Raw genomic sequence first — 12,482 nt, forward strand, 5'->3', positions numbered from 1 at the left:
ATAGATGTGGAAAATGAGGCTTCAAGAGGTGAAGTCACACAGCCAGTGAGGAGCTGAGTGGAAATCTGACTTCATCTTTTTATGATTTCCAAATCAGCTGTGTCCACCCCACCAGGCTGGAGAGAGAGAGAGTACACCCACGTGGAAGTGACTTCACACTTCAGAAAGAATGCTACACGCTGGTTGAAAGGAGTAGAACAGGAATTTTCTGCATTGAAGGCTGGAGGAATCCACTGCAGGACAAAAATGTGATCAGAAGATGGGGAGATTTGAGTCACAAATCATAGTGGTTTTAGAGCTTGGAAAAGGTCATTGAGATCAAATTAATCAAGAAAGCTTTCTGAAAGGAAGGGATGCTGTGGCCTGGTGTGTGTGTGTGTGTGTGTTTTAAAGCTTTTTATTTTATATTGGAGTATAGCCGATTAACAATTTTGTGAGAGTTGCAGGTGGACAGCAAAGGGCCTTAGCCATACATACACATGTATCCATTCTCCCCAGTCCAGGCTGCCACATACCACTGAGCAGGTTTTCCTGTGCTATACAGCAGGACCATGTTGGTTATCCATTTTTAATATAGCAATGTGTATTAATACCTGTCAATCCCAAACTCAGCAGGGTCTTAAAAGAAGGGAAAGGTATTGGCAGGAGAATGTGTAAGTCTGTGGCCACCTCAGTACTCCACGGGTCACATCTTCAGTTGGATGTTGAATCAATTGTTTTTTTCTGTTTTTTAATTTTTGTATTTGTTGGATGCTGATGACAGTGGGGATAAGGAGTCCTGGTTAGGGTGACTTGACAGCTTTTGTTGTTGCTGCCGAAATCATCAGCCCCCTGCCAACAGCACCAAGATCTTGCAGGTCTGCAGGCTGGAGATACACACACAATAATGCATTAAAAAAAAAATTCTCCAACAGGAACTGTGACTCATACACATTTCTGCCGGCATGAGTAAAAATATCGAGAGTGAAAGATGGATTAGTCACTGGAACACAATTTGCTTTGGAGAACTGAGTCCCCCACAGTTGCCACTGTTCTTCATTAGCTTCTGAAATTTGCAAACTGGGCCCCTAACCTGGTGCCTACTAGGGATGTGGGATGAAGTCTGGCTGGGTGGGTGTGGGGTTTGGGGGGCAGAGGGTGGGCTCAATGCAGCAGGACTGTATGCTGCTGGTACAGCACTTCGGTCCTACAGGTGGTCTTCACTTGGCTGCTGTTCTGATGGGCCTTTGCCTGGGCTCTTCATTAGGACCACCTCGAAACCAACGTCATCCAACCATGAAAAACCAACGTTTTTTCATGCATTCACTCCTTTATTCATACCATCAGTCCACTGTAAGCAAGGCGATGTGTTAGACTCTATGTGGGACCCCAAAAGGGATTGAAGAGAGGCGCTTACCAAGGAGCCAAGGCCATTTCAAGGGAAAACAAAAAAGACTTCCTAGATGATCCAGTGGCTAAGACTCCACGCTCCCAGGGCAGGGGCTGGGGTTCGGTCCTGGGTGCTGCAGTGAGATCCCACATGCTGCACCGAGAAGATGCTGCATGATGAGAGTAAAGATCCCATGTGCCCCAACTGAGACCTGGCGCAGCTAAATAAAAAAAATATTAAACAAACAAACAAAACCCCAAAGAGCCAGGACCAGGAAACACGATATAAATGTCTACATAGAGATTTAGAGAAAGGTGAGATCTATTTTTTTTTTTAAGTCTAGCCCAAGGATTGGCAAACTGCAGCCTGCAGGTTACTGTTTGTATAAATAAAGCTTTATTGGAACACATCCACACTCATTCATTTACATATTGTCTCTCGCTGCCCTTAGCACTCTAGTGGCAGAATCATATAGTTGTGACACAGACTGTACAACCCTGATAGCCTAACATATTTACTAACTGGCCCTTTACCCAAATGTTAGCTAGCTCCTAATTTAGTGTGGGTCACAGACTTGCAGCTGTAAACAAGAGAAACTGTGCTAGAATTTTATGAATGGTTATAAGGAGCTCACAGAATCTCAAGGGTGCCCAGGAAATCAGTCTTGGCAACCAGACCCCAAAGAATGGTGCCCAAACCACTTTGTGGGTGGCTCCTGGAATGGTCCTGCTGAGCTCAGACACCTGAAAACCAAAACCTCTGCTGTCACTATGCCCTAAAGCCAGATGCTTCTACCATCTCTTTGGTTGAAGGTAAGCAAAAGACATACAGACCTGATGACTCAGCAATTCCAGTTCTGATTGACAACCTAAAAAATACTTGCTCACAGATACAAATGGAAATACACACGAGGATGTCTGTGACACGTGGCTTCAGAGTTTGCAATGGTTTCTAGCACTAGGAAATGGAGAGGTAGAACAATAGTTTTACTGGTTAGGGTTAATATTAGCTATAATAAACAGACCATAAAGTATGTGAAGTCTCAGACCCCAAGGACATTTCACTATTTGCTCAATAAGGTATTCCAAGGTGAAGGTTACCAATGGGTGGTCTGTCTCCTCTCCATGCAGGCGTACAGATCCAGGCTGAGGGGTCACTCTGGGGTCATCATCCCAGTCAGTTTAGAAGGGAAAAGAGCATGGAGGAGAGGGCATGAGAGAGGTTCGAAGGGCCAGGACTGGAGGCGATACGCACGGCATGTCCTGGCATCTATGGGCTAAGGCTGTTAGGTGACTCTGCCTCCCTGCAAGGGAAGCTGGGAAATGTAGTCCTTCCATGTGTCCTGGAGGAGGAGGAAACCGTATTTGGGGAACAGCCAGCAATCTACCACCATGATACATTCACATAATGGAATCTAAGCAACAGTCGGAAGTAACAAGTTATATTTACAAACAGCAACAAGGAATGATCTCAAAAAGAAAAAAAAAGAAAAAAAAAGAGGTTGAGTGAAAAAAGTAACATAGCATGGGATGTGTAACCCTGTAACATTTATGTAAAAATTTATAAACAACCTTTGGGCTTCCCTGGTGACTCAGATGGTAGAGTCTGCCTGCAAGGTTGAAGACCTGGGTTCAACCCCTGGGTCAGGAAGATCCCCTGGAGAAGGAAATGGCAATCCACTCTGGTATTCTTGTCTGGAAAATTCCATGGACGGAGAAGCCTGGCGGGCTACAATCCATGGGGTCGCAAAGAGTTGAACACGACTGAGCAACTAACTTTAACTTATAAACAAGCAACCATAAAACATTTTATCTCTTTATATATATATTTTTTACTATGTCTATCTGGATACACTTATATCCAAATAAATGTATGGCAGATGGGCAGAGAAAACACACTTTAAATATACCCAAGTGGGTGTCCATGGGAGGGTGGGGAGGGGGGAAGGAGGAGGAGAAATGGGTGATGAAGGCAAAAATAAATGAAAATAAAATAGAGGCCATACTCTGATGTCATTGATGGTGTGCATGGCCTAAAGAGTGTTGTTAACTAACTGCGTGCATCTGAGGTCCAAATTAAAAAAAAAAAGGGACCAATGTATTACAGAATAAAAGTAATATATTCAATACATCCATTGTAGAAAATTTGGGAAATGTAAGTGTAAAGAAGAAAACGAATACCCATAATCCCACTGCCCACATGTAACTACTTTTGTTATTTTTGTACATTTCTTTCCTGTCTTTTTTTGCTATGAATACATAAGACATATTGACAATATTGGGATCACAGTCTATATGTAATTTACTCCATCCTTTTCCTCCCTGTTTATCCATGTATCTTGACCATGCTTCTGTTTCATTAAATAGGCTTTGACAGCAGACTGTTAAATGGCTAAATAATTGTCCACATTGTGGATATACTATAATGTATTTAAGTATTTATCTATAAGTGAGAATTTGTTGTTGTTGCTGTTGTTGAGTCACTAGGTTGTGTCTGACTCTTTGCAATTCCACAGACTGGAGCACGCCAGGCTTCCCTGTCCTCCACTACCTCCCGGAGTTTGCTCAAGTTCATGCCCATTGAGTCGGCGATGATATCTAACCAAGTGGGGATTTAGGTCTTTTCAAATATGAGTTATTATAAGTAACACTGCAGTGAACATCTCTGTGAATCAAAGTTTATGTGACTGTGTGATTATTTCTGTGGTTCAGATTCCTTGAATGAGAATAACTAGGTCAAAGGGCATGAACATAGATGTGTATCCAATTTTTAAGGTGTTCGGTTCATTTTTAAGAGGTGCAATGGAGAACACAGAGAGAAAATATAGCAGACATACATGTAAATCATAATAACTTATTAAAAAGTGAGCCTTTGTGAAATCATCACCCACGGTAAGAAATACGACACTGCCAGACCCCTCATGCCTCAGTATGGCTCATCAAAAATCCCAGACTCCTACTCCCTGGCCTGGGAGGAAACCACTGCCTTGATACGTACAGTAAATGTTACACTCTTTTCTTTATAGCTTTGCCATCCAAATGTATACCTCAAAGTACTGCGGTTTAATATGCTTTTGAGCACCATGTAAATGGAATCATACGTAACGTGCTTTTGTATATCTGGCTTTGCTGGCTCCATATTACGTTTTAAAACTTCATCCACACATTGCTGCATGGGGCTGTATGTAGTTCTTTCTCTGCCACAACTTCTCTTTTCTTTTCTATGAGTCTGTGTACATTTCACATTGCTGAGGACCTCCATTTGCGTGGTAGGGGAAGAAAGTCCTTTCTTTTGTAGAAGGATCTTTTATTTTTTCTTCAAGATTTCTGGGGGCTGTAAGATCTCATTGTGCCCTCATATTCCCTTGTAGAGCTGGCAGAGCAGGATTCTTAATGTCTGCATTTAACAGATGAGCAAACTGAGGCTCAGAAAAAGGAACAAAATTCCAGTTCCCAGTCTCTGCTGCCACACATTTATTTGGATATATGTGTATCCAGACAGACATAGTAAAAAATAGTGCCTGATATATAGTGAGGACTCAAAAAATAAATGGCAACAGTTGGTATTAGAACTTTCTCCCTTTCAGCAGAGGTTCCAGGAATGGAATTTGCCCAGCATATCTGGAAGGCAGGCTACAGTATAAATGGCACTTGGAGAGGGCGCGGCTGTTTGTGTTTCTGCTGGCTAAAGAGGAAACCATCAGTTTTCAGTAAAAGTTACCACTGAGATTGCCAGGTGTCTGGATTTGGACTGGGCAGCCCTATTTTTTGAGCATTGAGTCCAGGAAACAAACCAAAAAAAACCCAAAAAACCCAGACATATAAATGTGTGTCCAGTATGTCTGCTGAAACCATCTGGCATCTCTTGCTACAGAATTTCAAGATACACCATCCAGGTCAATCTCCGGGCTTGACTAAGTTGTAGAATTTACCTTTTATGCACCAGTCTATTTCTGAATCTTTTTCTTCACTTTTACCCCCAATCCAGGCTTCATGTTAGGAATCTTAGATCTCTGCTTCATTGGAAAAGCATACGGCAAATAGCAGTCCTCTCTGGGGCATCTGCCTTTTAAGAGAGAAACTGGAAGTGGGAAATACTTATTTCAAAGAATTAGGTGACCCTAATACAAGAAGTATCAATAACCTCGGATATGCAGATGACACCACCCTTATGGCAGAAAGTGAAGAGGAACTAAAAGGCCTCTTGATGAAAGTGAAAATAGAGAGTGAAAAAGTTGGCCTAAAGCTCAACATTCAGAAAATGAAGGTCATGCCATCTGGTCCCATCACTTCATGGGAAATAGATGGGGAAACAGTGGAAACAGTGTCAGACTTTATTTTGGGGGGCTCCAAAATCACTGCAGATGGTGATTGCAGCCATGAAATTAAAAGACGCTTACTCCTTGGAAGAAAAGTTACGACCAACCTAGATAGCATATTCAAAAGCAGAGACATACCTTTGCCGACTAAGGTCCATCTAGTCAAGGCTATGGTTTTTCCTGTGGTCATGTATGGATGTGAGAGTTGGACTGTGAAGAAGGCTGAGCACCGAAGAATTGATGCTTTTGAACTGTAGTGTTGGAGAAGACTCTTGAGAGTCCCTTGGACTGCAAGGAGATCCAACCAGTCCACTCTGAAGGAGATCAACCCTGGGATTTCTTTGGAAGGAATGATGCTAAAGCTGAAGCTCCAGTACTTTGGCCACCTCATGTGAAGAGTTGACTCACTGGAAAAGACCCTGATGCTGGGAGGGATTGGGGGTAGGAGGAGAAGGGGACGACCGAGGATGAGATGGCTGGATGGCATCACTGACTTGATGGACCTGAGTCTGAGTGAACTCTGGGAGTTGGTGATGGACAGGGAGGCCTGGCGTGCTGCGATTCATGGGGTCTCAAAGAGTCGGACATGACTGAGCGACTGAACTGAACTGAATACAAGAAGTGCAGATGTCAGATGGCTGTAAAGTTGGTTAATTTAGGAGCTCAGTGACATCAAAGATCTAGGTTCTTCCCATCTGTCATTTCTGCCATCTTCAAATGATCAACAATGTGCTTCCTCATGGTGTCAAGATGGCTGCCACACCTCCAAGCATCATGGCTTCACTCAGTTATAATAACTAATACTCAATCGAGTATCAGCAGCATCCCATGCACTTTCAAGTTATTAAGTATTTTCATCCGCAAAACAACCCTGTGAGGTAGGAACTCCTATTGGTTTCATTTTACAGATAGATGCATCAAAGCTGGAAGAGATGATCACTTGCACAGTTACACAATAGGAAGTTGTGGGGCTGGAATTTGAACCCAAGCAGATGGTCTCAGAGCTACAAGGTCCAAAGTCTAGAGAGAAAGGAAAGGACCAGGTCAGCAGCCAACCTAGGATCGGAAGTGAAGGTCCTAAGCATTTCCCTCTCTCTTTCCTCCAGGCTATATTTCCAAAGCTTTCAGAAGGACTATGACTTGGCAAAGCGCTGGAACCGTGAATCAATCTAATATCTATTATGTTCAGATCAGACCTTGAACCAGAGCCTTCTGGAGATACCTGCTTCTAAAAGCAAGGGTTTCTTTGGACAAGTTTTGACTTGGGGAGTTGCAGGTGGCCCCACTAACAGTAGCAGGAAGAGAACTGTGTTTTGGTCTGAAGAAATGAACTCTGGCCTGCGTGTGCAGCCTTGGGTCGGGGTGTCCAGCTGTTCTGTCCAATGCCAAGGGTGGAGACATCTCTCTCCTCATCTCAGAAGGCTGCTCTTGGTCCTTGGAATGGGAAAAGATTCTCTGGGCAGCTAGCCTGACTTACTGAGAACTCATTTGAATCTGGGGAATGATTGGCAATTTGGGACAGTCCGATAATGCGATTCTCACCTGGCTTGTTCAACTTGGGATGGAGAAAAAACCACCCCTTGGGGCTTCCCTCAGAGAAGGCAATGGCACCCCACTCCAGTACTCTTGCCTAGAAAATCCCATGGACTGAGGAACCTGGGGGGCTGCAGTCCATGGGGTCGCAAAGAGTCGGACACGACTGAGTGACTTCACTTTCACTTTTCACTTTCATGCATTGGAGAAGGAAATGGCAACACACTCCAGTGTTCTTGCCTGGAGAATCCCAGGGACGGGGGAGCCTGGTAGGCTGCCAATTATGGGGTTGCACAGAGTCGGACACGACTGAAGTGACTTAGCAGCAGCAGCAGCAGTAGCAGGGGCTTCCCTGGTAGCTCAGTGGTAAAGTCTGCCTGCCAAGGTAGGAGACACGGGTTCAATCCCTGATCTGGGAAGATCCCACACACCAAGGAGCAACTAAGCCCATGCGCCATAACGACCGAGTCAGGGCTCCAGAGCTACCGGGAGCTGCAAGTGCTGAAGTCCACGGGCTCTAGCAAGAGCCTGTGCTCCACAACGAGAGAAGCCACCACAGCCGGAAGGCCATGCACCACAAGGAAGAGTAGCTCCTGCTGCCACAACTAGAGGAAAGCCCGTGCAGTAACCAAGACCCAGCACAGCCAAAAGGAAAGAAATGGGTAAATAAAATGAAAAAATCCACCCCTTGCTGTCTCTTAATTATTATCATTTTTAAAAGCAGAGCTTGGGAAGCAGGCGTGGCCTTCAGATCCTGTTGATTGTTGTTAGTCACTCAGTCATGTCCGACTCTTGTGACCTCATGGACGGTAGCCCGCCAGGTTCCTCTGTCTATGGGATTCTCCAGCAAGAATATAGGAGTGGGTTTGCCATTTCCTTCTCCAGGGGATCTTCCTGACCCAGGAACTGAACCGGGTCTCCTGCACTGAAGGCACATTCTTTACCAACTGATCTACAAGGGAAGCCCAAATCCTGAGCCCACAGAATCTGAGAGCATCTCATTAGGGAATAAGGAACTCTGTGTAATGGTTCCAAGCAGCATTCACTTCTTCTGCAAGACCGTGAAACTTATGCAACAGAAACAAAATGGTATTTCCCACTATTTGCGAAGTACACACTGACAGAAATTCTAAAGTTGTCCCTGTAGGAGAGAATTCCCCTATTATTACCGTCACTTTTTTTTTCTTGCTAAACTGAAATTTTTTTTCTTCCTCCTTTCTTTCCGTTCTTTTGGTGAATGTTTCCCAGCTACAGCTGATGTCAGGACCTGCCCTGAAGACAGACAGGGATCTAAGGGGCTTCTAGCTGAACATCCTGGATGGGAGGGGTGGAAGTGATGAGGAAGAAGGGAGGAGAGGTCAGGCTGAAACAGGGAGAGAGAAAGGAAACCTCCCCTTGCTTGTGATTCCTTAGTCACGTTCGGTTCAGGGAGTTGCTCTGTGCCAGGTTTAGCTGGGAGGCGGCCAGCCCTGGACTAAGGGAGTCCCCACTGATCACACGAGTGCCGAGCTCTCTATCTGAGTAACGAGACCTGGGCAGGCAGTGACCTGAGGCAGAGGCCTGGAGGTGCCACCAAACAACTCTGCAAAAGTTGAAAGGATCCGTTGATTTGTTTATTTATTGATGGATTGCTAATCTGGTTATTGCTTTCTTCCTCCTGCTCTGATCTGGAAACACCAGGAGGGAAGGAACCTTATCCACTGTAGTCACTGCTGTAGCCCAGCCTGGCGCACAGTAGGTCTTCAATAAACACTTGAATGAACGACAGAAGGAACTTGCTGTCTTTCTTTACCGAATGCCTCACTGTCTGCTCCCCTTGCTGGCATGAGGTCAGCTCCAGGAGGGCCTGAATGGTTATGTCTTGCTGATTTCTGTGGTCCCAGCACCCCCTTCCATGTGCAGAACTTCGTAGGTGCTTGTGGCGGACACCTCACTTTCTCTTTGTTTTTTTTTTTTTTGGCTGCACCATGCGGGATCTTAGTTCCCCAAAGAGGGATTGAACCCGTGCTCCCTGAAAGGGGAGCGTGGAGTCTTAACCATTACACTGCCAGGGAAGTCCCGGACGCTTCTCTCTTAATAACAGAACCCCAAGCTGTTCAGGCAGCCATGTCCCAGGAGATGGAGCAGGATTGTTTTAAGCTGATGGTTACAACCTCGCTCTTGGTCAAGGACTATTTAAAGGTGGTTACGTGTCCCAGTCTGGCCTATGAGGTGTAAGGGAGAGCCTGCTTGCTGTGGGCTTTGGAGAAAGTTTGATAAGAGAGAGGCCCTTTATCCTCCTTTCCTTTCCTGCTTTGGAGTGGTGTTAGCAAGCGATGTGGTGGATACAGCAGCCATGTTGTGACTGTGAGGCTCCAAACGTTGGAAGAAAAGCCACCATGATGAGGACTGCAGGGTCGCAGGTGTCTTGGTCCTTGATGAAGTCACCAAGTCCTGAACCAGGCTGAGAAGCCAACCTCTCCTCGGGACCTCTTGTTAAATAAACAACGTCTTATGGGTCGAAAAGAGCTGGACACAACTGGCAACTGACACTGTAAACTCCGTATGACCTAACCCGTCAGTAGTCCATTTTCTCCTCTGCGAGCTGAACGCATCCGAGTAGATTCAGTACTCAATGCAAGAACTGAATAAATAAAGGCCTTCACTTCTGGAGTACTTCCCTGGTAGCTCAGGTAGTAAAGAACCTGCCTGCAATGCAGGAGACCCTGGGTTGATTCCGGGGTCAGGAAGATCCTCTGGGGAAGGGATAAGCTACCAACTCCGGTATTCTTGGGCTTCCCTTGTGGCTCAGCTGGTAAGGAATCTGCCTGTAATGTGTGAGACCTGGATTCGATCCCTGGTTGGGAAGATCCCCTGGGGAAGGGAAAGGCTACCTACTCCAGTTTTCTGGCCTGGAGGATTTCATAGACTGTATAGTCCATGGGGTCACAAAGAGTCGGACACGACTGAGCAACTTCACTTTCACTTGCATTGGTTTCCCAGTTCCAGATCTAACTGACTAGGTGATCTTGGTCAAGACATTTCACCTCTCTGAACCTCAGTTGCCTGTTCTGTAAAATGGGAGTCACTGTAAGAAAAAGAAGAAAAACACACCTGGAAAGCCATGTTTTCTCAACCTCAGAAAAGTGACATTTGGGGCCAGATAATTCTTAGTTACCAGGGACCATCCCATACGTTGTAGGGCATGCAGAGGCATGATGTACCCACTGCTTGCCAGCAGTACTCCCTCCCCAGTGACAACCAGAAATGTCTCCAGATATTGCCTTCCCCTTTCCCTTACCCCATCTCCGTCCATGGGATTTTCCCAGGCAAGAATACTGGAGTGGGTTGCCATTTCCTTCTTCAGAGGATCTTCCTGACCCAGGGATTGAACCCCGGTCTCCCGCACTGTAGGCAGATGCTTTACTGTCTACACCACCAGGGAAGTCAAGTCAGTTTCATTCCAAAGCCAGGGTATTCCCACTATGCTCTCTCTTTGGGGGTAGAACGATTAAAGACAAGGCAATTGAGGATCAGAGAGGTGCTGTGCCCAGCTGAAGGTCACACAGCAGTCACTCCAGAGACCTCTTTCCAAGGATGTAGGGAACAAGGTATAAGGAAGGTTGAGAGTCTCGTTTGCAAGCACTTCTCAACCTTCCTTATACCTTGTTCCCTACACAAGGGAACTAGTCACCTTTTGGACACAACTGACTCCACTCCCCAAACCTGGCAGGCTCATCTACCTCATACCCTTGACTCTGTCCAGGGGAACGTAACTCATTCAAGGCCCAGATCAAGCATCGCCTTGTCCAAGATCAAAAAGAAACAGCTCAGAGAGGGCATAAGCCACCATACTTTCTCCCTGTGTCCTTAGGCACCTGCAGTATTTACCCAGAGGCCACTGGGAGAATAATCCTGGGTGTTTGGAACAGCCCAAAGGATGATTACAGCCAATAGGGGGATACTACTGATACCTGAATCAGCCAGTCTACACACAGACAAGACAATCTCTGGGTCCAGAAGAGGGGCAGGTCAGGAACTGTGAGGACAGTTTGGAGAGTGGGGCCAGGCTAATAGGGCTGCTCATACCTACAATATTAATCAAGAAACACGGACAGAGAACTTTCACCTGCGGGGCATTGTTCCAAGTAGCCCCTATGACACATAACCCTGTACAGAACCCCATGAGCTAGGTACCACGGTCGTTCCCATTGTCCAGATGAGAACATCGAGGCTCTTGAGGCAAGGAAACCAGGGCAAGGTCACCCAAAGAAATTAGCAAGGGTGGGAGCTGGGGTTTTAACCTGAACAGCCCCCAGGGTGATCTTCCCATTGCATCTTCCTGTAAGGCAGGTGAGGACATTTGTCGAGCACTTTGCTGACGATCAAGGTCACACAGAGCAGCCTAGACTGGCAGCAGGGTTTCCCAAGGCATTATTGGTGGGTGGGGGGTGCGGAGGAATAGGGGGGGTGGGCTTGGTCAGAGCAGCTGTCGCTTGATTAGTGCCTCGAGAGCAGATAATTTCCTCTGGGAAAGGTTGGAAAGGGCAGGCTCATCTCTGGGGGTCGGGGTGGGGGGCGCAGAAGTTATAAAGAAAGAGAAAAAGAAAAGGCAGGAAGGAAGGGGAAAGAGAGAAGAGGGGGTAAGAGAGAGAAGGAGAGAGCCGAGCCGCGCGTCTTCCTTCCCAAGGTCGTGAGAGCGCCCGAGGGCACCCAGCTGGGCGCCCCAAAGGCAGCGGGCAAGGTTGGCCGCCTTTTTCGGGGGCCGCTAGGGGTGAGCGCGGCGAGGCGAGGCGAGGCGGGCTGGCTCCCGAGCGGCCCTGCCGCCAGCTTCCCCAGTCGGGTGTTGACTCAGCCGGAGCGGCAGCCGGCCCCGCGCGCGCGTGCTGCGCGCGGCGGGGGTCGCGTGTGTCGGGGTGGGAGTGGCGTAGCCCGCGACGGGCGGGGAGCCGGGCGCCACGCGTCCCGGCGCAGAGCTGGGGAGCCGGCCGCATTGCTTCGGCGCCTCAAGGCTCCGCCGGGCCGCGAGCGGAAGACTCTCACCCGAGAAGCCCGGTGGTGCGGCTCGGGTTGAGCCGAGCTTCCGACGTAGCCGCGCCGCGTCTCCAGGGGGAGCCGGGCGCGCGCGGAGCGCCTGTGCGGCCGCGGCGCGGCGTGGCACTTGGCCGACGCTCCCTGGGCGGCGGGGCCCGCCGTCCCGGAGCCCCGAGGGCCGGCCCCCTCCCGCCCCTCGTCCGGCCTCCGCGCGCTGCCTCCGCCCCCCGCCCGGCCGCCCGCCCCCAG

The 12,482-nt window shown here is 47.7% G+C and overlaps 1 long non-coding RNA gene across 2 annotated transcripts in view; it reads left to right on the forward strand.

Moving 5' to 3' along the window:
* The first annotated feature begins 365 nt into the window (after positions 1 to 365).
* Positions 366 to 12,482, forward strand: part of LOC120869110 — a 16,314-nt gene continuing 4,197 nt past the window's right edge. Inside the window, exon 1 of one of the 2 annotated variants that reach the window (XR_005722437.1) lies at positions 366 to 380. This is a non-coding gene — a long non-coding RNA (uncharacterized LOC120869110). Of the gene's footprint in view, positions 385 to 12,482 lie in introns of both variants that reach the window. The other variant, XR_005722436.1, reaches the window with a different exon arrangement.

This window comes from Oryx dammah, unplaced genomic scaffold (genome assembly GCF_014754425.2).
Source record: "Oryx dammah isolate SB20612 unplaced genomic scaffold, SCBI_Odam_1.1 HiC_scaffold_10, whole genome shotgun sequence".
Lineage (NCBI taxonomy): Eukaryota > Metazoa > Chordata > Mammalia > Artiodactyla > Bovidae > Oryx > Oryx dammah.